The following is a 19,987-nucleotide window of genomic DNA, read 5'->3' as shown; positions in this document are numbered from 1 at the left end:
ACTGTCACGGATCATCACATCCATCATATTGAAGTGCGAATGAACATCTTAGATAGAAACAAGCGTGTTTGAATAGAAAACAGAAATAGTTGCATTAATTCATCGAAACACAGCAGAGTTCCTCACCCCCAACAATGGAGTTTAGAGACTCATGCCGTTAAAGATTACAAAGTTCATATCTAAAATGTCATGAGGTACAAAATAAATCTCTAAAAGTTGTTTAAATACTCAACTAGTAACCTAGGTTTACAGAAAATGAGTAAACTATGATAGATAGTGCAGAAATCCACTTATGGGGCCCACTTGGTGTGTGCTGGGGCTGAGACTAAAGCTTCTCACGTGCCTGGGCTGTTTTGGGCGTTCAACGCCAGGTTGTAACCTATTTCTGGCATTGAACTCCAACTTGTAACTTGTTTCTGGCGCTGGACGCCAGACTGCAACATGAAACTGGCGTTGAACGCCAGTTTATGTCATCTATCCTTGAGCAAAGTATGGACTATTATATATTTCTAGAAAGCCCTGGATGTCTACTTTCCAACGAAATTGAGAGTGTGCCATTTGGAGTTCTGTAGCTCCAGAAAATCCACTTTGAGTGCAGGGAGGTCAGAATCCAACAGCATCAGCAGTCCTTTTTCAGCCTGAATCAGGTTTTTGCTCAGCTCCCTCAATTTCAGTCAGAAAATACCTGAAATCACAGAAAAATACACAAACTCATAGTAAAGTCCAGAAATGGGATTTTTAATTAAAAACTAATAAAAATATACTAAAAACCAACTAAATCATACTAAAAACTAAGTAAAAACAATGCCAAAAAGCGTATAAATTATCCGCTCATCACAACACCAAACTTAAATTGTTGCTTGTCCCCAAGCAACTAAAAACAAAGTAGGATAAAAAGAAGAGAATATACAATAAATTCCAAAAATATCTATGAAGATCAGTGTTAATTAAATGAGCGGGGCTATTAGCTTTTTGCTTCTGAACAGTTTTGGCATCTCACTTTATCCTTTGAAGTTCAGAATGATTGGCATCTATAGGAACTCAGAATTTAGATAGTGTTATTGATTCTCCTAGTTCAGTATGTTGACTCTTGAATACAGCTACTTTATGAGTCTTGGCCATGGCCCTAAGCACTCTGTTTTCCAGTATTACCACCGGATACATACATGCCACAGACACATAACTGGGTGAACCTTTTCAGATTGTGACTCAGCTTTGCTAGAGTCCCCAATTAGAGGTGTCCAGGGTTCTTAAGCACACTCTTCTTTTGCTTTGGACCTTGACTTTAACCACTCAGTCTCTGATGCGCATAAACTTGTTATGCTACGATTTAGGAAATTGCACGATCGGCAAAATTCCTTCCGGCAAGTGCACCGGTTATCGTCAAGTAAAAACTCACAATAGAGTGAGGTCGAATCCCACAAGGATTGGTTGAGTGAGCAATTCGGATTAGAAGTGTGTTCTAGTTGAGCGGAATCAAGATTTAGATGAGAATTGCGGAATGTAAAATTGGCGGGAAACGTAAATGACAAGAAATTTAAATGGCGGAATCTTAAATTGCATGAAGTAAAGAGCAGAAGCTAAATTGCTGAAATTAAAAGGGAATGGGGGTGATTGCATGAATTTAATTGCAGAATGTAAAGAGAAAGTGGAAATCAGAAATGGGGAATTCATTGGGTTATAGGAGATATTGAGATCTCCGAATCAAAACATGTTTATCTCTTCCTCAACCAATGCGTTCATTGAATTTTGCTTGGCAATCTTATATGATTGGATCCCAATCCCTTGGCTCACCAATTCTCTCTAAAAACGAACAAATTCCCAATCCCTTGGTTTAAATGTTCATAAGAAGAGATGATGCTCGATCACTGATTATACCACACAGTTTCATGAACCACAATTTGGTAGGATTACATGTCACAATATCCATCCAAACCCCAATCCAATTCACTGTGAGAAAGCTTCTCTAGCATGAATCCTCCATTCCTTTCCCAAGGTTCCGAAGGATTCCAATTATGGGTAGTTTCTTTCCCAAGACAACTACCCAATGGAATTAGATCGAGAAGCTTTCTAACAAAATTCAAGAGAAAAGATTGAAGAAGAAGATAAACTATTATTGATTCATTGAATTACAATAGAGCTCCCTAACCCAATGAAAGGGGGTTTAGTGAGTCATAGCTCTGAATTCAATTACAAAGATATGAAAACTAGCCAAATGAAAAGGTAAAAGTCCTCCCTCACTTAAATTCTATCCTATTTATACACTTTCTATATTGAGCTTCTGTTGTGTTTCTTGGGCTTTGAGGCCTCTCCCTGCTTTCCTTTCGCCTTGGGTTTATGATCCATAATCTTGATGAGGCTGTTGATCCAAATTCTGTAACATTCATTGAGCCAACTTAGTGATAATCAAATAATGACACATGACTCAATAAATTGAAATTTCAGACTCATCAATCCTTCAGGCCCAATCCCATAAACCATGATATTCAATTGGGTTTCATACCAGAGTAAGTTTAAGTTAATGTTTGTGCTCAAATACTAACTTAAACCGCAATATTGTTGGCCCAGAAACCTTTTCCAAGAGTGGCATTTAAGTTGCAGTTTAAGCTTAAACTGTAGCTTAAACGCCAGACACTTCCAATGATGCCTTTTGTGGAAGCACGTTTAAGCTTCAGTTTAAGGTTAAACTGAAGCTTAAACGTGGAAATGGAAGAAGGCAGCCCTGGAGGGTAACTTAGTCGAACACGTTTAAGCTTCAGTTTAAGGTTAAACTGAAGCTTAAACGTGGAGATAGAAAAGGCAGCCCTGGAGGTCGAACACGTTTAAGCTCCAGTTTAAGGTTAAACTGGAGCTTAAACGTGGAAATGGAAGAAGGCATCCTGGAGGTCGAACACGTTTAAGCTCCAGTTTAAGGTTAAACTGGAGCTTAAACGTGGAAGCTGAGAAAGGTAGCCCTGGAGGTGTCGAACACGTTTAAGCTCCAGTTTAAGGTTAAACTGGAGCTTAAACGTGGAAATGGAGAAAGCAACCCTGGAGGAGAAAACTTGGTCGAACACGTTTAAGCTCCAGTTTAAGGTTAAACTGGAGCTTAAACGTGGAAATGGCTCCCTGGTGCACTTCCCATTTCTGGCGTTTAACCTCCAGTTTAAGGTTAAACTGGAGGTTAAACGTGGAAATGCTTCCTGATTGGCATTCTCATTCTGGCGTTTAACCTCCAGTTTAAGGTTAAACTGGAGGTTAAACGTGGAAATGCTTCTTTGGTGAGACTTTCATTCTGGCGTTTAACCTCCAGTTTAAGGTTAAACTTCAGTTTCAGCATTTCTTAGCCTTCATGATTCTGGCGTTTAAGCTCCAGTTTAGGCTTAAACTGGAACTTAAACTCCACATGTGATATTCAAGCTTCCTTTATTGACTTTGTTGCTTCCTTGCCTAGCCTCTTCTTCCCTGAAATCGTCCAAACAATTGCATCAAAGTCTTGCAAAATTTCATGAGAAATCTTCCATTCATAGCATTCAAGTAATATAACTAAAAACTCATGGAATTTGCATCAAAATCATACTGTTTGGATGGTTCATTGCTTTGTTCTTCTTTTAACCATTCTTGGTTACTTTAAGCTCAAGAAAATGCATAAAACAACTAAAACTATCAAAAAAATGCTAGTGAAACTAGCCTAAGATGCCTTGGCATCAGTCTCAAGTTTTCACTTGACACCTTCACGCCACAAGCACATGGTTAGGGACAGCTTGGTTTAGCCGCTTAGGCCAGGATTTTATTCCTTTAGGCCCTCCTATCCACTGATGCTCAAAGCCTTGGGATCCTTTTTATTTACCCTTGCCTTTTGGTTTTAAGGGCTACTGGCTTTTTGCTCTTGCCTTTTGGTTTTAAGAGCTTTTGGCTTTTTCTGCTTGCTTTTTCTTTCTTTTTTTTTTCGCTATTTTTTTTCTGCAAGCTTTTGTATTCACTACTTTTTCTTGCTTCAAGAATCATTTTTATGATTTTTCAGATTATCAAATAACATTTCTCCTTTTTCATCATTCTTTCAAGAGCCAACAATTTTAACATTCATAAACAACAAAATCAAAAGACATATGCACTATTCAAGCATTCATTCAGAAAACAAAAAGTATTGCCACCACACTAAAATAATTAAACTATTTTAAAATTCGAAATTCATGTACTTCTTTTTCTTTTTCAGAAAACAATTTTCATTTAAGAAAGGTGATGGATTCATAGGACATTCATATCTTTAAGACATAGACACTTAGATACTAGTGATCATATAGTAAAGACACAAACATAATTAAACATGAAGCTTAGTAAACAAAAAACAGGAAAATAAGAACAAGGAGATTAAGGAATGGGTCCACCTTAATGAGGGTGGCGTCTTCCTCTTCTTGAAGGACCAATGGTGCTTTTGAGCTTCTCTATGTCTCTTCCTTGCCTTTGTTGCTCTTTCCTCATAGCTCTTTGATCTGTAGTCAATTGCTCTACCACTGAATTATGGAAAAACAAAAGTAATGCTTTTACCACACCAAACTTAAAAGATTTGCTCGTCCTCGAGCAAAAGAAGAAAGAAGTGAAGAAGATGGAGGAGATGGAAGTGTGTGAATGGGTGGGTTTGGGAGGGAAATGGTTTGAATTTGAATGGTGAGGTAGGTGGGGATCCTGTGGGGTCCACAGATCCAGTGGGGCCAAGGATTTAGCATCCCTGCTCCAATTAGGCGTACAAAATGCCCTTACTGTGCAATCATGGCATTTAACGCCAGACTGCTGCTTGTTTCTGGCGTTAAACGCCCAAATGTAGCCTGTTTCTGGCGTTTAACGCCAGACTGATGCTTGTTTCTGGCATTAAACGCCAGCTTGGTGCTTGTTTCTGGCATTAAACGCCAGACAGATGCTTGTTTCTGGCGTTTAAATGCCAGAATGATCTTCCTCTGGGGTGTGCTATTTTTCATGCTGTTTTTCATTCTGTTTTTGATTTTCCATTTGTTTTTGTGACTTCACATGATCATCAACCTAAAGAAAACATAAAATAGCAATGGAAAATAAATAGATATAATATAATTAAATAACATTGGGTTGCCTCCCAACAAGCGCTTCTTTAATGTCAATAGCTTGACAGTGAGCTCTCATGGAGCCTCACAGATAATCAGAGCAAGGTTGGGACCTCCCAACACCAAACTTAGAGTTTGGTTGTGGCCTCCTAACACTAAACTTAGAGTTTGACTGTGGGGGCTTTGGTTGACTCTGCAGTGAGAGAAGCTTTTCATGCTTCCTCTCCATGGTTACAGAAGGAGAACCTTGTGTCTTATAGTTTGCAATGTCTTCAAACCACAGAGCTTCCTGAATAGCAAACAATTGCTCATCCGAAAAGGTTTCAGAGATCTTAGTAGGAGGGAGGGATGCTCCTGCTACTGGTTCTATCCGGGACAGGTGATCAGCTACTTGATTCTCTGTCCCTTTTCTGTCTCTTATTTCTATATCAAACTCTTGCAGAAGCAACACCCATCTTATGAGCCTGGGCTTTGAATCCTGCTTTGTGAGTAGATATTTAAGAGCAGCATGGTCAGTGTACTCAATCACTTTTGATCCTACTAAGTAGCATCTAAACTTGTCAATGGCGTAAACCACTGCAAGTAATTCTTTTTTTGTGGTTGTGTAATTTTTCTGGGCATCATTTAAAACACTGCTAGCATAATAAATGACATGCAGAAGCTTGTTATGCCTCTGTCCCAATACTGCACCAATGGTATGGTCACTGGCATCACACATTAGTTCGAATGGTAATGTCCAGTCTGGTGCAGAAATAACTGGTGCTGTGACCAACTTAGCTTTCAGGGTCTCAAACACCTGCAGACACTTTGTGTCAAACACAAATGGCGTGTCAGCAGCTAGCAGATTGCTCAAAGGTTTTGCAATTTTTGAAAAATCCTTTATAAACCTCCTATATAATCCTGCATGCCCCAGAAAGCTTCTGATTGCCTTAACATTGGCAGGTGGTGGTAATTTTTCAATTACTTCAACTTTAGCTTGATCCACCTCTATTCCCTTGTTTGAAATTTTATGCCCAAGGACAATCCCTTCAGTCACCATAAAGTGACATTTTTCCCAGTTTAAAACTAGGTTGGTCTCTTGGCATCTTTTCAGAACAAGTGCTAAATGGTTAAGGCAGGAGCTGAATGAGTCTCCAAATACTGAAAAGTCATCCATGAAGACTTCTAGAAACTTCTCTACCATATCAGAGAAGATAGAGAGCATGCACCTCTAAAAGGTTGCAGGTGCATTACACAGACCAAAAGGCATCCTTCTGTAGGCAAACACTCCAGAAGGACATGTGAATGCTGTTTTCTCTTGGTCCTGAGGATCTTCTGCAATTTGGTTGTAACCTGAATAGCCATCCAAAAAGCAGTAATATTCATGACCTGCTAGTCTCTCTAGCATCTGGTCTATGAATGGTAAAGGAAAATGATCCTTCCTAGTGGCTGTATTGAGCCTTCTGTAGTCAATACACATACGCCACCCTGTAACTGTTCTTGAAGGAACCAGTTCATTCTTTTCATTATGAACCACTGTCATTCCTCCCTTCTTAGGGACAACATGGACAGGGCTCACCCAGGGGCTATCAGAAATAGGATAGATAATCCCAGCCTCTAGTAACTTAGTGACCTCTTTCTGCACTACCTCCTTCATGGTGGGATTTAGCAGCCTCTGTCGTTGAACCACTGGCTTAGCATCATCCTCCAATAGGATCTTGTGCATGTATCTGGCTGGGCTAATGCCCTTAAGATCACTTATGGACCACCCAAGAGCTGTCTTATGTGTCCTTAGCACCTGAATTAGTGCTTTCTCCTCCTGTGGCCCTAAAGCAGAGCTTATGATTACAAGAAAAGTGTCACCTTCTCCCAGAAATGTATATTTCAGGGATGGTGGTAGTGGTTTGAGCTCGGGTTTAGGAGGTTTCTCCTCTTCCTGAGGAGTTTTCAGAGGTTCTTTTATTTCCTCTGGTTCCTCCAGATCAGGCTGAACATCTTTAAAAATGTCCTCTAGCTCTGATTCGAGACTCTCAGTCATATGGACCTCTTCCACCAGGGAGTCAATAATATCAACGCCCAGGCAGTCGTCTGATGTATCTGGAAGTTGCATAGCTTTGACAACATTCAACTTAAACTCATCCTCATTGACTCTCAGGGTTATCTCCCCTTTTTGGACGTCAATGAGGGTTCGTCCAGTTGCTAGGAATGGTATTCCTAGAATGAGAGTTACACTATTGTGCTCCTCTATTTCCAGCACTACAAAGTCAGTAGGGAAGGCAAATGGCCCAACCTTGACAATCATGTCCTCAATTATGCCTGATGGGTATTTAATGGAGCTATCAGCAAGTTGAAGACAGATCCGGGTTGGTTTGACCTCTTCAGTCAAGCCAAGCTTTCTGATAGTGGATGCAGGGATTAGGTTGATGCTTGCCCCAAGATCACATAGAGCTGTCTTGGTGCAGTTACCCTCTAATATGCATGGTATCATAAAGCTCCTGGGATCTTTAAGCTTTTCTGGGAAGCTTTTCAGAATGACTGCACTGCATTCTTCAGTGAGGAGAACTCTTTCAGTTTCTCTCCAATCCTTCTTATGACTCAAGATATCTTTCATGAACTTGGCATAAGAGGGTATTTGCTCAAGTGCCTCTGCAAACAGAATCTTTATTTCAAGAGTCCTGAGATAGTCTGCAAAGCGGGCAAATTGCTTATCTTGCTCCTCTTTGTGGAGTTTTTGAGGATAAGGCATCTTGGCTTTGTATTCCTCAACTGCTGCAGGTTTATTTCCTACAGAGGTAGGTTGAGAAGCCTTCTTGAGGGATTTACTATCAGCACTTGCAGATGTCTGATCCCTCACTAGCATTTGAAAGCCAGGGTTGGAAGCTGGAGTGGCGTTAGACGCTAACTCCTCATCTGTTCCTGGCGTCTGAATGCCAGAACTGTGCCTCTTTTGGGCGTTCAACGCTAAGTCCTTGCTTGTTTCTGGCGTTGAACGCCAGTCCTGAGCATGGTCTGGGCGTTCAGCGCCAGCCTTCCACCCAATTTCTGGCGTTTCAGCGCCAGAATTATTTTTCCTTGGGCTCTTACTGTCCTCAGATGGATTTTGGGTGGTTTGCTCATTTCTTGGCTTCTTACTGCCTTGAGGTGGGGTATTTAATGTTTTCCCACTTCTTAATTGAACTGCTTGGCATTCTTCTGTTATTTGTTTTGATAGCTGCTGTTTTGTTTGCTTCAATTGTTCTTCCATATTTATATTAGCCATCCTTGTCTCTTGTAGTCTATCTTTGAATTCGGCTAACTGTTGTGTTAGAAAGTCCAATTGCTGATTGAATTCAGCAGCTTGTTCTACAGGACTGAGTTCAGTAGTTACTGTTTTAACCTATTCTTTCATGGAAGGGTCACTGCTTAGGTACAGATGCTGATTTCTGGCAACTATATCAATGAGCTCTTGAGCTTCTTCAATTGTCTTTCTCATGTGGATAGATCCACCAGCTGAGTAATCTAGAGAAATCTGAGCTTTTTCTGTAAGTCCATAATAGAAGATGTCTAACTGAACCCACTCGGAAAACATTTCAGAGGGGCATTTTTGTAGTATCTCTCTGTATCTCTCCCAGGCATCATAAAGAGATTCATTATCTCCTTGTTTAAAGCCTTGGATGTCCAGCCTTAGCTGTGTCATCCGTTTTGGAGGAAAGTATTGATTCAGGAATTTTTCTGTTAGCTGTTTCCATGTCCTTATGCTAGCCTTAGGTTGGTTATTTAACCACCTCTTGGCTTGGTCTTTTACAACAAATGGAAACAGTAATAATCTGTAGACATCCTGATCTACTTTCTTATCATGTACTGTGTCAGCAATTTGTAAAAACTGTGCCAGAAACTCTGTAGGTTCTTCTTGTGGAAGACCGAAATACTGGCAGCTTTGCTGCACCATGATAATGAGCTGAGAATTCAACTCAAAGCTACTGACTCCAATGGAGGGTATGCAGATACTACTCCCATATGAAGCAGTAGAGGGGTTAGCATATGATCCGAGAGTCCTCCTGGACTATTCATTTCCACTTAGATCCATGATGGAGAAAGGGAGATGATGTAAAATAAAAAAAATTATTTATTTATTTATTTATTTATTTATTTCAAAAATGAAATAAATTAAAATAAAATAAATAAAAATGGTTGAAAAATTTCGAAAAAATGAGGAGAGAGAAAGTGGTTAGGATGTTTTGAAAAGGATATGATGATTTTTGAAAAAGGTTTTAAACTTTGAAATAAAAATCTGAATTTTAAAGGTAAATTTCGAAAATTTACTTTAAAATAGAGAGAAAAGATATTTTTGAATTTAAAGAGGAGAGAGAAAAACAATAAGATAGAACAAGATTTAAAATTTTTAGATCTAATGCTCCTTGTTTTTGAAAATTTTGGAGGGAAAACACCAAGGAACACCAAACTTAAAAATTTTAAGATCAAGACACAAGGAAAACTCAAGAACACTTTGAAGACTCACAAGAACACAAGAACATGAAGAAAGAACACCAAACTTAAAATTTTTAGAAAACCAAAGGGAAATCAACAAGAAAACACCAAACTTAAAGTTTGGCACAAAATTTAATAGAGAAATTATTATTTATGAAAAAGAAGATTTTGAAAAGAATATAAAAGATTCTAACCCAATTACCAAGAACACAGACTAACGCTCTAGCCAACTGAGTTATGAATGTAACACTTGTTTTGAAGAAGTATTTTTTTTAAATAACTAAGAATGAAAAAATATTTTTTTGAAAACTAATGTTTTGAAAAGGCACAAGAAAAACAAGAAAAATCACAAAACAAGAAAAACTAAAGATCAAACAAGAAAAATTCAATAAAAAAATAATTTTCGAAAAAAAAATTTTTTTTGAAAGAGAAAATAAGGATTCTAAAATTTTAACCAAAAACAATAATAAGAGACTCTAAACCAAAAAGAAAAATTTTTCCTAATCTAAGCAACAAAATAAACCGTCAGTTGTCCAAACACGAACAATCCCCGGCAACGGCGCCAAAAACTTGGTGCACAAAATTGTGAATCACACTTTTCACAACTCGTACCACTAACCAGCAAGTGCACTGGGTCGTCCAAGTAATACCTTACGTGAGTAAGGGTCGAATCCCACGGAGATTGTTGGTTTGAAGCAATCTATGGTTATCTTGCAATTCTTAGTCAGGATATAATATCAATAATAATTCTTAATTTAAATTGTAACAAGTGAAAGGGCACAAAATAAATACTTATTGTGCAATAATGGAGAATATGTTGGAGTTTTGGAGATGCTTTGTCTTCTGAATCTCTGCTTTCTCCCTGTCTTCTTCTTCACGCACGCAAGGTTCCTCCTATGGCAAGTTGTGTGTTGGTGGATCACCGTTGTCAATGGCTACCATCCGTCCTCTCAGTGAAAAAGGTCCAGTGCGCTGTCACCGCACGGCTAATCATCTGTCAGTTCTCGATCATGTCAGAATAGGATCCATTGATCCTTTTGCATCTGTCACTACGCCCAACACTCGCGAGTTTGAAGATCGTCACAGTCATTCAATCCCTGAATCCTACTCGGAATACCACAGACAAGGTTTAGACTTTCCGGATTCTCAAGAATGCTGCCAATGGATTCTAGCTTATACCACAAAGATTCTGATTAAGGAATCCAAGAGATATTCATTCAATCGAAGGTAGAACGGAGGTGGTTGTCAGGCACGCGTTCATAGGTTGAGAATGGTGATGACTGTCACGGATCATCACATCCATCATATTGAAGTGCGAATGAACATCTTAGATAGAAACAAGCGTGTTTGAATAGAAAACAGAAATAGTTGCATTAATTCATCGAAACACAGCAGAGCTCCTCACCCCCAACAATGGAGTTTAGAGACTCATGCCGTTAAAGATTACAAAGTTCAGATCTAAAATGTCATGAGGTACAAAATAAATCTCTAAAAGTTGTTTAAATACTCAACTAGTAACCTAGGTTAACAGAAAATGAGTAAACTATGATAGATAGTGCAGAAATCCACTTCTGGGACCCACTTGGTGTGTGCTGGGGCTGAGACTAAAGCTTCTCACGTGCCTGGGCTGTTTTGGGCATTCAACGCCAGGTTGTAACCTGTTTCTGGCGTTGAACTCTAACTTGTAACTTGTTTCTGGCGCTGGACGCCAGACTGCAACATGGAACTGGCGTTGAACGCCAGTTTACGTCATCTATCCTTGAGCAAAGTATGAACTATTATATATTGCTAGAAAGCCCTGGATGTCTACTTTTTGACGCAATTGAGAGTGCGCCATTTGGAGTTCTGTAGCTCCAGAAAATCCACTTTGAGTGCAGGGAGGTCAGAATCCAACAGCATCAGCAGTCCTTTTTCAGCCTGAATCAGATTTTTGCTCAGCTCCCTCAATTTCAGCCAGAAAATACCTGAAATCACAGAAAAATACACAAACTCATAGTAAAGTCCAGAAATGTGATTTTTAATTAAAAACTAATAAAAATATACTAAAAACCAACTAAATCATACTAAAAACTAAGTAAAAACAATGCCAAAAAGCGTATAAATTATCCGCTCATCACGCAGCATCCTCCGATCCGGAAGATTTGACCTTGTCTGTGGCATTTTGAGTAGGATCATCAAGGAGAATGAACTGTAGGAGCTTCATCCTCAATCAGAATAGATATGTACTAAACCTGGGGTTCAGATCTAGAGGAGTATTGGCGGTTGCTCAAACTAGCATCGATCACATACAGACTGCCATTGAAGAAATCACTCACAAGCAAAGGAAACAATACTACCAGATTTAATTTAGGAAGACAAAGCAACTCCAGTCCTCAACTATTCTCTTTTCATAGTTTACACAACTTCTGTGTTCTAATTACTCTTTTTCTTTATTCCATTTAATTTCTTATTCCTGTTTATCTTCCAAATATTTGATATAAAAAGTAATTTATACAAAGTTAAACTAACTCCTTCTGATTCGCCTGACTAAGACCTGCAAGATAACCATAGATTGCTTCAAGCCAACAATCCTCGTGGGATCAACCTTGACTCACTCAGGTATTACTTGGACGACCCAGTGAACTTGCTGGTACAGTGGTACGAAAGTGTGGGGATTCGTGCCACCAAGTTTTTGGCGCCGTTGCCGGGGATTGTTCGAGTTTGGACAAACTGATGGATTGTCTTGCTCCCTAGATTAGGTAATTTATTTCTTGATCATTTTTAATTGAGTTTTTCTGATTTTTGTTGAGTCTTTTATTTTTATTTTTCTATTCTTTATTTTCAAAAAATTAAAACCTTTTTCAAAAATATTTTTTATTATCTTTTTTTAATTTTTCTTCTTGGTTTGAGTCTTACATGTTGTTGTTTTCTTCAAATTACAAAAATTTTAAAACTTTTTCAAAAACATTTTTCAAGCAGTTTATTTTCAAGCATCCTTAGCTTTCTGTTTGAGATTTTTACATGTGTTCTTAGTAATTTCAAAAATCCTTGAGTTTTCTTTCTAAAAATTTTCAAAATTAGTGTCTTTTTGTTTGAGTTTTGTTTTAATCTTTAAGTTTGGTGTCTTCTTTTGTTTTTCTTTGTAGTTTTCGAAAATTTCTTTCTAGTTTTCTAAAAATTTTAAGTTTGGTGTTCTTTGTGTGTTCTTGTGTTCTTTAAATTTCTTGAGTCTTGTTCTCAGTGTTCTTGTTAATCTTCAAAGCATTCTTGAGTCTTCCTTGTGTTTTGATTTTAAAATTTTTAAGTTTGGTGTCCCTTTGTGTTTCCATCCAAATTTTCAACAAAAAATAGGGGCATTAGATCTAAAAATTTTAAGTCTTGTGTCTTTTACTTGTTTTTCTCTTTCATCATTAAGTTCAAAAAATCAAAAAATAAATATCTTTTTTCTAACTTAATCTTAACCATAATTTTTGAAAATCTCATTAAAAATTCAGATTTTAATTTCAAATGTTTATCTTATCATATCTTAGTTGTCAAGTTTTCTAAAAATCAAATCTTTTCAAAAAATAAAAATTATATCTTTTTCAAAAATCATATCTTTTTCAAAATTTTATCTTATCTTTTTTAATTTTCAAAATTTAGAATTCAAAATACAAATTTTAAAATCAAATCTTTTTCAAAATCAAATCTCAAATCTTATCTTTTTCAAAATTTCAAATTTCAAACTTCAATTTCAATTTTCAAAATTTTAAAATTTAATTTTCAAAATTCGATTTCAATTTCAAATTTCTAAATTCAACTCTTTTCTTATCTTATTTCTTATATTATTTTAAATTCAAATCCTTTCTTAATTAGTTGCGTCTCTTCTTTCTCCTCTTTTTCAAAACTTCCTAACTAACTCTTCTCTTTCTTAATTTTCAAAAATTCTTTTCCTCTTCCCTATCTTCTATTTTTGAAATTTAATAATTATTTTCAATTCTTTTTAATTAGTTAATTTTAATTTCAAAATAATTAAATAAATAAAATAAAAATAAAAATATTTTAATTCTGATTTATCTCTTCTTCTTCTACATCTTGTATCTTCATTCTCCTCTCTTCTCTTCTACCTTTCTTTATCATGAACCCAAATGGGAATGCAGAGTTCCAAAGAACTCTGGGGTCTTATACAAACCCCACTGCTGACTTCTATAGAAGAAGTATTAGCATACCTCACATCAGAGCAAGTAGTTTTGAACTAAACCCTCAACTTATTACCAAAGTCCAGCAAACCTGCCAGTTTTCTAGACTTCCACAGGAAGAACCTACAGAATTCTTAGTAGATTTCTTAAAAATTACTGACACTATACACCATGAGGGAGTAGACTAAGATGTTTACAGATTATTGCTCTTTCCTTTTGCTGTGTATTTGTGAAACCTGGGTAGTAGCAAGGGTTGTGGTTCATTCTGCTTGCATGCTCCAGGTTAATGTTTGAGCTTTGATAACAGGGATGATTGATTTTAAACTGAATGCATGTATGTTTTGAGATCCTGGGCAGTAGCAAGGGTTATGATTCATCCCACTTGCTTAAGGTAAGAGATTGTGACGCCTGGGCAGTAGCAAGGGTTGTGGTTCATCTCACTTGCTCCAGGTTAGAGATTGTGATGCCTGGATAGTAGCGGCAGTAGTGGTGATTCCACTCGCTCTAAGTTGAGCTTTTAAACACCCAACTGGGTAGTAGCCGCAGTAGTGGTTGTTCCACTGGCTCTGGGTTAAGTAGGTAGTAGTAAGGGCATTGTTCCTCAAACCCACTTGCTCTGCATGGGTGTTTCTATCCATGGTTAGCTACCAGGACGTGTCGGGTTGGCTATATAACCGACAGATGATATCATCAGCCATAGGGCAGGCATACATCATTTTCATGTTTTAAGATCCTTGTTTCCTTTCCTGCAAAGAGTGATGAAGTTGCTTGCTTCTCAAGCACTTGAGTGGTTAGCTCAACTATGTGTGGGTAAGTATCTGAGTCTTAAGTTGGTGTGTGAACACCAAACTTAGTCTCCCACTTACTTCTCTGTTCTTTGAATCCTTGAGTTCTCTTTGGAATGAAGTTGCTGCTAAGGGTTTTAAGCATTTCTGTGACTGCTTAGAATGGTTGTTCCTTTCATATAATTCAAAGGTTGTTGTGTTCAGTTGATCTTTATGGTGGAACACCAAACTTAGAGTCACACATTCCCCTTTGAATTATTGATCCACGAATTCATTGTTTGGTGTGAAACACCAAACTTAATTCTTTGCAATGCACATAAACTACTTCACCCTTTTTTATTGAAACAAATAAAAGAAACAGCAAAAGGGTATTACCTCAGGTTGGGTTGCCTCCCAACAAGCGCTTCTTTAACGTCATTAGCTTGACGGTCAGCTTCCTCAGTTAAGGTGATATTTAACCTTGTCCTTCTCCTCCACATCTCCCAAGTAATGTTTGAGTCTTTGACCGTTCACAATGAAAGTTCGTTGTGACTTTTCTTCCATGATTTCTACTTGTCCATATTTGGAGACCTTGGTGACAAGGAATGGTCCAGACCACCTTGATTTTAGCTTCCCTGGAAATAGCTTCAGCCTAGAATTGTAGAGCAATACTTTTTGTCCTTCTTCAAATTTCCTTGGGGCTATGTTGCTGTCATGCTTCTTCTTTGCTCTTTCTTTGTAAATTTTGGCATTCTCATAAGCTTCAGCTCTGAACTCTTCCAACTCTTGAATTTGCAACATCCTTCTTTCTCCAGCAGCTTTGCTGTCCAAGTTCAAAAGTTTCAAGGCCCAGTATGCCTTGTGCTCCAACTCCAGTGGCAAATGGCAAGCTTTTCCGTATACTAGTTGGTAAGGAGACATTCCAATTGGTGTTTTGAAAGCTGTCCTATATGCCCAAAGAGCATCATCTAGCTTAATCGACCAGTCCTTCCTTGAAGTTCCCACAGTCTTTTCCAGGATCCTTTTGAGTTCTCTGTTAGATATTTCGGCTTGCCCACTTGTTTGTGGATGGTATGGTGTGGCTACCTTGTGTTTGACTCCATATTTTAGAAGTAATGCCTCTAATGGTTTGTTGCAGAAGTGGCTTCCTCCATCACTGATGATTGCTCTTGGAACCCCAAAACGGCAAAAAATGTGTTTTCTGAGGAAGTTCATGACTACCTTATTATCATTGGTTGGAGTTGCTATTGCTTCAACCCATTTGGAGACATAGTCTACTGCCACAAGAATGTAATTATTTGAGTATGAGGAGGGAAAGGGTCCCATGAAATCTATCCCCCATACATCAAACAATTCAAGCTCCAGAATGAATTGTTGTGGCATTTCATTTCTTCTTGGCAGGTTCCCCGCTTTCTGGCATTCCTGGCAGTGCTTCACTAGTTCCTTTGCATCTTTGAAGATAGTGGGCCAATAAAAACCACACTGCAACACCTTAGCTGCTGTTCTTTCTCCTGCAAAATGTCCTCCATAAGTGGAGCCATGGCAGTCCCATAAGACTTCCCTTCCTTCTTCCTCTGATATGCATCTTCTGAGCATGCCATCAGAACATTTTTTGAACAAGTATGGTTCGTCCCAGATGAAGTATTTGGCATCATTTACCAATTTCTTCCTTTGATTCTTGTTAAATTCCAACGGCAAACTCCCAGTGGCCTTGAAGTTTGCTATGTCTGCAAACCAGGGTGCTTTGTGAATTACCATGAGTTGTTCATCAGGAAAGCACTCATTTATATGTGTGCTTTGTGCGCTTCCTTCTTCACATGGTATCCTTGATAAATGGTCTGCCACCTTGTTCTCTACACCCTTCTTGTCTTTGATTTCAATGTCAAATTCCTGCAACAAAAGAACCCATCTAATAAGTCTTGGTTTGGATTCTTGTTTAGCAAGTAAGTATTTTAAAGCTGAATGATCAGTGAAGACAATGACTTTAGATCCAATGAGATAGGATCTAAATTTGTCAAATGCAAAGACTATTGCCAAGAGTTCTTTTTCAGTGGTTGTGTAATTCCTTTGGTTAGCATTCAAGACTTTACTGGCATAATAAATCACATGTACCAAATTGTCTTTCCTTTGTCCTAACACTGCCCCAATAGCAAGGTCTGATGCATCACACATCAGTTCAAAAGGTAAGTTCCAATCAGGTGGGGCAATGATAGGTGCAGAGGAAAGTTTTTGCTTTAAAAGTTCATAGGCTAGCATGCAATTTTTATCAAATACAAAGGGTGTATCAGAGACAAGCAAGTTACTCAAAGGTTTGGCTATTTTGGAAAAGTCTCTAATAAACCTTCTGTAAAAACCAGCGTGTCCCAAAAAACTCCTAACTGCCTTGACATTACTTGGTGGAGGTAGTTTTTCAATGATTTCCACCTTAGCTCTGTCCACCTCAATGCCTCTATTAGAGATTTTGTGGCCAAGGACTATTCCTTCTGTAACCATGAAATGACATTTTTCCCAGTTTAATACTAGGTTAGTCTCTTGGCACCTCTTAAGCACCAAGGCAAGGTGGTGTAGGCAGCTAGGAAAAGAATCTCCAAACACAGAAAAATCATCCATGAAGACCTCAATAAATTTTTCAATCATGTCCGAAAAGATGGACAGCTTGCATCTTTGGAAAGTGGCAGGTGCATTGCACAATCCAAAGGGCATGCGTCTATAAGCAAAAACTCCATATGGACAAACAAATGATGTTTTCTCTTGATCTCTAGGATCAACTACTATCTGATTATAGCCTGAGTATCCATCCAAAAAGCAATAGTAAGCATGTCCTGCAAGCCTTTCAAGCATCTGATCCATGAATGGGAGTGGGAAATGATCCTTTCTGGTGGCTTCATTGAGCTTCCTGTAGTCTATGCACATCCTCCACCCAGTGACAGTTCTTGTGGGTATGAGTTCGTTCCTCTCATTTGGCACCACAGTTATGCCACCTTTCTTGGGAACTACATGGATGGGACTAACCCATGGGCTATCAGAAATGGGGTAGATTACCCCTGCCTGCCATAACTTCATGACCTCCTTTTGTACCACTTCTTTCATGACGGGATTCAATCTTCTCTGAGCTTGGATGGAGGGTCTAGCATCCTCTTCTAACAAGATTTTATGCATGCATATGGATGAACTTATCCCCTTCAAATCAGCTAGGGTCCATCCAATGGCATCTTGATGAGTTTGTAGCACCTTGATCAATTCTTCTTCCTGTTCTTGACTCAGGGCAGAGCTAATGATAACAGGATGACTCTCATCACTACCCAAGTATGCATACTTGAGATTAGGGGGCAATGCTTTGAGCTCAGGTTTTGGTGCTTCCTTCTCTTCTTTCACTATCTCTGGCATGTTTGGCATGGTTGTTTCAGCAGCCTTGATGTCACTAACTTCTATGTCCTTGGTGAACTCCTCCTCTGCCACTTCCTTTGTTGTTTCCTCAAAGGTTTCTTGTACTGCAATGTCCACTACATCCACCCTCATGCATTCCCTTAGTGATTCTGATGGATAGCTCATTGCCTTGAATACGTTAAACACCAATTTCTCATCATGTAGTCTAAGAGTGAGTTCACCCTTTTGTACATCTATGATGGCTCCAGCAGTAGCCAGGAAGGGTCTTCCCAGAATTATTGAAGCTTTGGCTTCTTCCTCCATATCTAACACCACAAAATCAGTAGGAAATATAAAATCTCCCACCTTCACCAACAAATCCTCAACTATCCCATGAGGGAATTTAAAAGTTCGATCTGCCAATTGGAGGGCCATTCTTGTTGGTTTGGCTTCCTCAATCTTCATTCTTCTCATCATTGTTAGAGACATCAAATTGATACTGGCCCCTAAGTCACACAAGGCCTTCTCCACCATGACTTCTCCTATGATGCAGGGGATTTGGAAACTGCCTGGATCCTTCAGTTTCTGAGGCAATTTGTGCTGGATGATGGCACTGCATTCTTCAGTTAACAACACAGTTTCCTCGTTTCTCCAGCTTCTTTTCTTGGTCATTAATTCCTTTAAGAATTTTGCATAGAGTGGCATTTGCTCTATTGCCTCAGCAAACGGAATGTTGATTTGAAGCTTCTTGAAAATCTCCAAGAACCTGGAGAATTGGCCATCCTTTTCACTTTTCATCAAACGTTGAGGATATGGTGCTTTAGGTGTATAAGGCTTCAGGACCTCTTTTTCTTTTGTTGCAGACGATGTAAAAGATTGTCCTTGTTCCTTATCTCTCACATTTTCCTTTGCTTCATCCTCTGTGGTTTCCTTTGAGATCTCCTTTAGATTCTTTCCGCTTCTGAGGGTTATGGCCTTACATTCTTCCCTTGCAATAGCCTTGGCGGCATGAGAACCGCTTGTCCCAGGGGTTTGCTTAGACAAATAAGCAATTTGATTTTCTAGCTTCTGGATGGTAGCTCCTTGGTTTTGCAAGTTAGAATTCACTTCTTCCTTAAAAGCTTTCAATTCGGTTATGTCTTGACTCATGGTTGCAAGCATTCCTTCTATCCTGTTTAATTGATCTTGAAATTGTTGGTTCGGATTAGGTTGAGTAGGTTGATTATTTTGGCCATGATATGGTGGTTGAGAGTAAGTGTTTTGTGTGGCTTGGTATGATCTTTGGTTGGAGTTTTGGTATGTGGACTTGTTATGTTGGTTTTGCTGGTTTCCCCACCCAAAGTTTGGGTGGTTTTTCCAGCCTGGGTTGTAAGTGTTGGAATGTGGATCATATGGTTGCCTTTGTTGATTTCCTACATAATTGGCCTCTTCCCAATCACCTCCTTCAGTGCTTTCTTCCTCTTGCTCTTGTGTGTGTATTGCAGCCACTTGTTTTGTTTCTAATTTCCTGGTGAGCTCTGCTAGTTGCTTGGCAAACACCTTGTTTTGGGCTAGAATTGTATCAACATGGTTCAGCTCCATGACTCCCTTAGTGTTGTGTCTCTCTGATGCATAGTAGTACTCATTCTCAGCCACTGTCTCAATCACTTCAATGGCTTCTTCCACAGTCTTTTTCCTGTTCAATGAACCTCCTGATGAATGGTCTACAGCCTTCCTTGATTCATAAGACAGTCCATCATAGAAAATATGCAATTGCACCCAGTCATGGAACATGTCTGGTGGGCATTTCCTTGTCAAATCCTTGAATCTCTCCCATGCCTCGTAGAGAGTTTCACCATCTTGTTGTCTAAACGTCTGAACCTCAGATCGAAGCCTATTGACCTTTTGTGGGGGGTAGAAACGTGCCAGAAACTTGCTTTCCACCTCATCCCAGGTTGTTAGGCTCCCCCTTGGGAATGATTCCAGCCACTTAGCTGCCTTGTCCCTAAGTGAAAATGGGAACAAAAGCAGTTTATATGCATCTTCCTGGACTCCATTGGACTTCACAGTGTCGCAAATTCTCAGAAATTTTGTGAGATGTTGGTTTGGGTCTTCATTAGCACTTCCACCAAATGAACAATGATTCTCCACAAGTGATATTAGCTGTGGTTTGAGCTCAAAATTGTTGGCCTGAATGGGTGGTTTCTGGATGCTGCTACCA

General features: G+C 38.8%; 1 non-coding gene across 1 annotated transcript; it reads left to right on the top strand.

Annotated features, from left to right (window-relative positions):
- Positions 1-19,558: 19,558 nt before the first annotated feature.
- On the top strand, positions 19,559-19,662 carry LOC148547375 (small nucleolar RNA R71). Its single transcript, XR_015898774.1, has one exon. It is a non-coding gene; the product is annotated as a small nucleolar RNA R71 (small nucleolar RNA).
- Positions 19,663-19,987: the final 325 nt, after the last annotated feature.

This window comes from Arachis ipaensis, chromosome B8, assembly GCF_059453495.1.
Source record: "Arachis ipaensis isolate K30076 ecotype BB chromosome B8, ASM5945349v1, whole genome shotgun sequence".
NCBI classification, from domain to species: Eukaryota; Viridiplantae; Streptophyta; class Magnoliopsida; order Fabales; family Fabaceae; genus Arachis; species Arachis ipaensis.
This window is presented reverse-complemented; position numbering and strand designations above follow the sequence as displayed.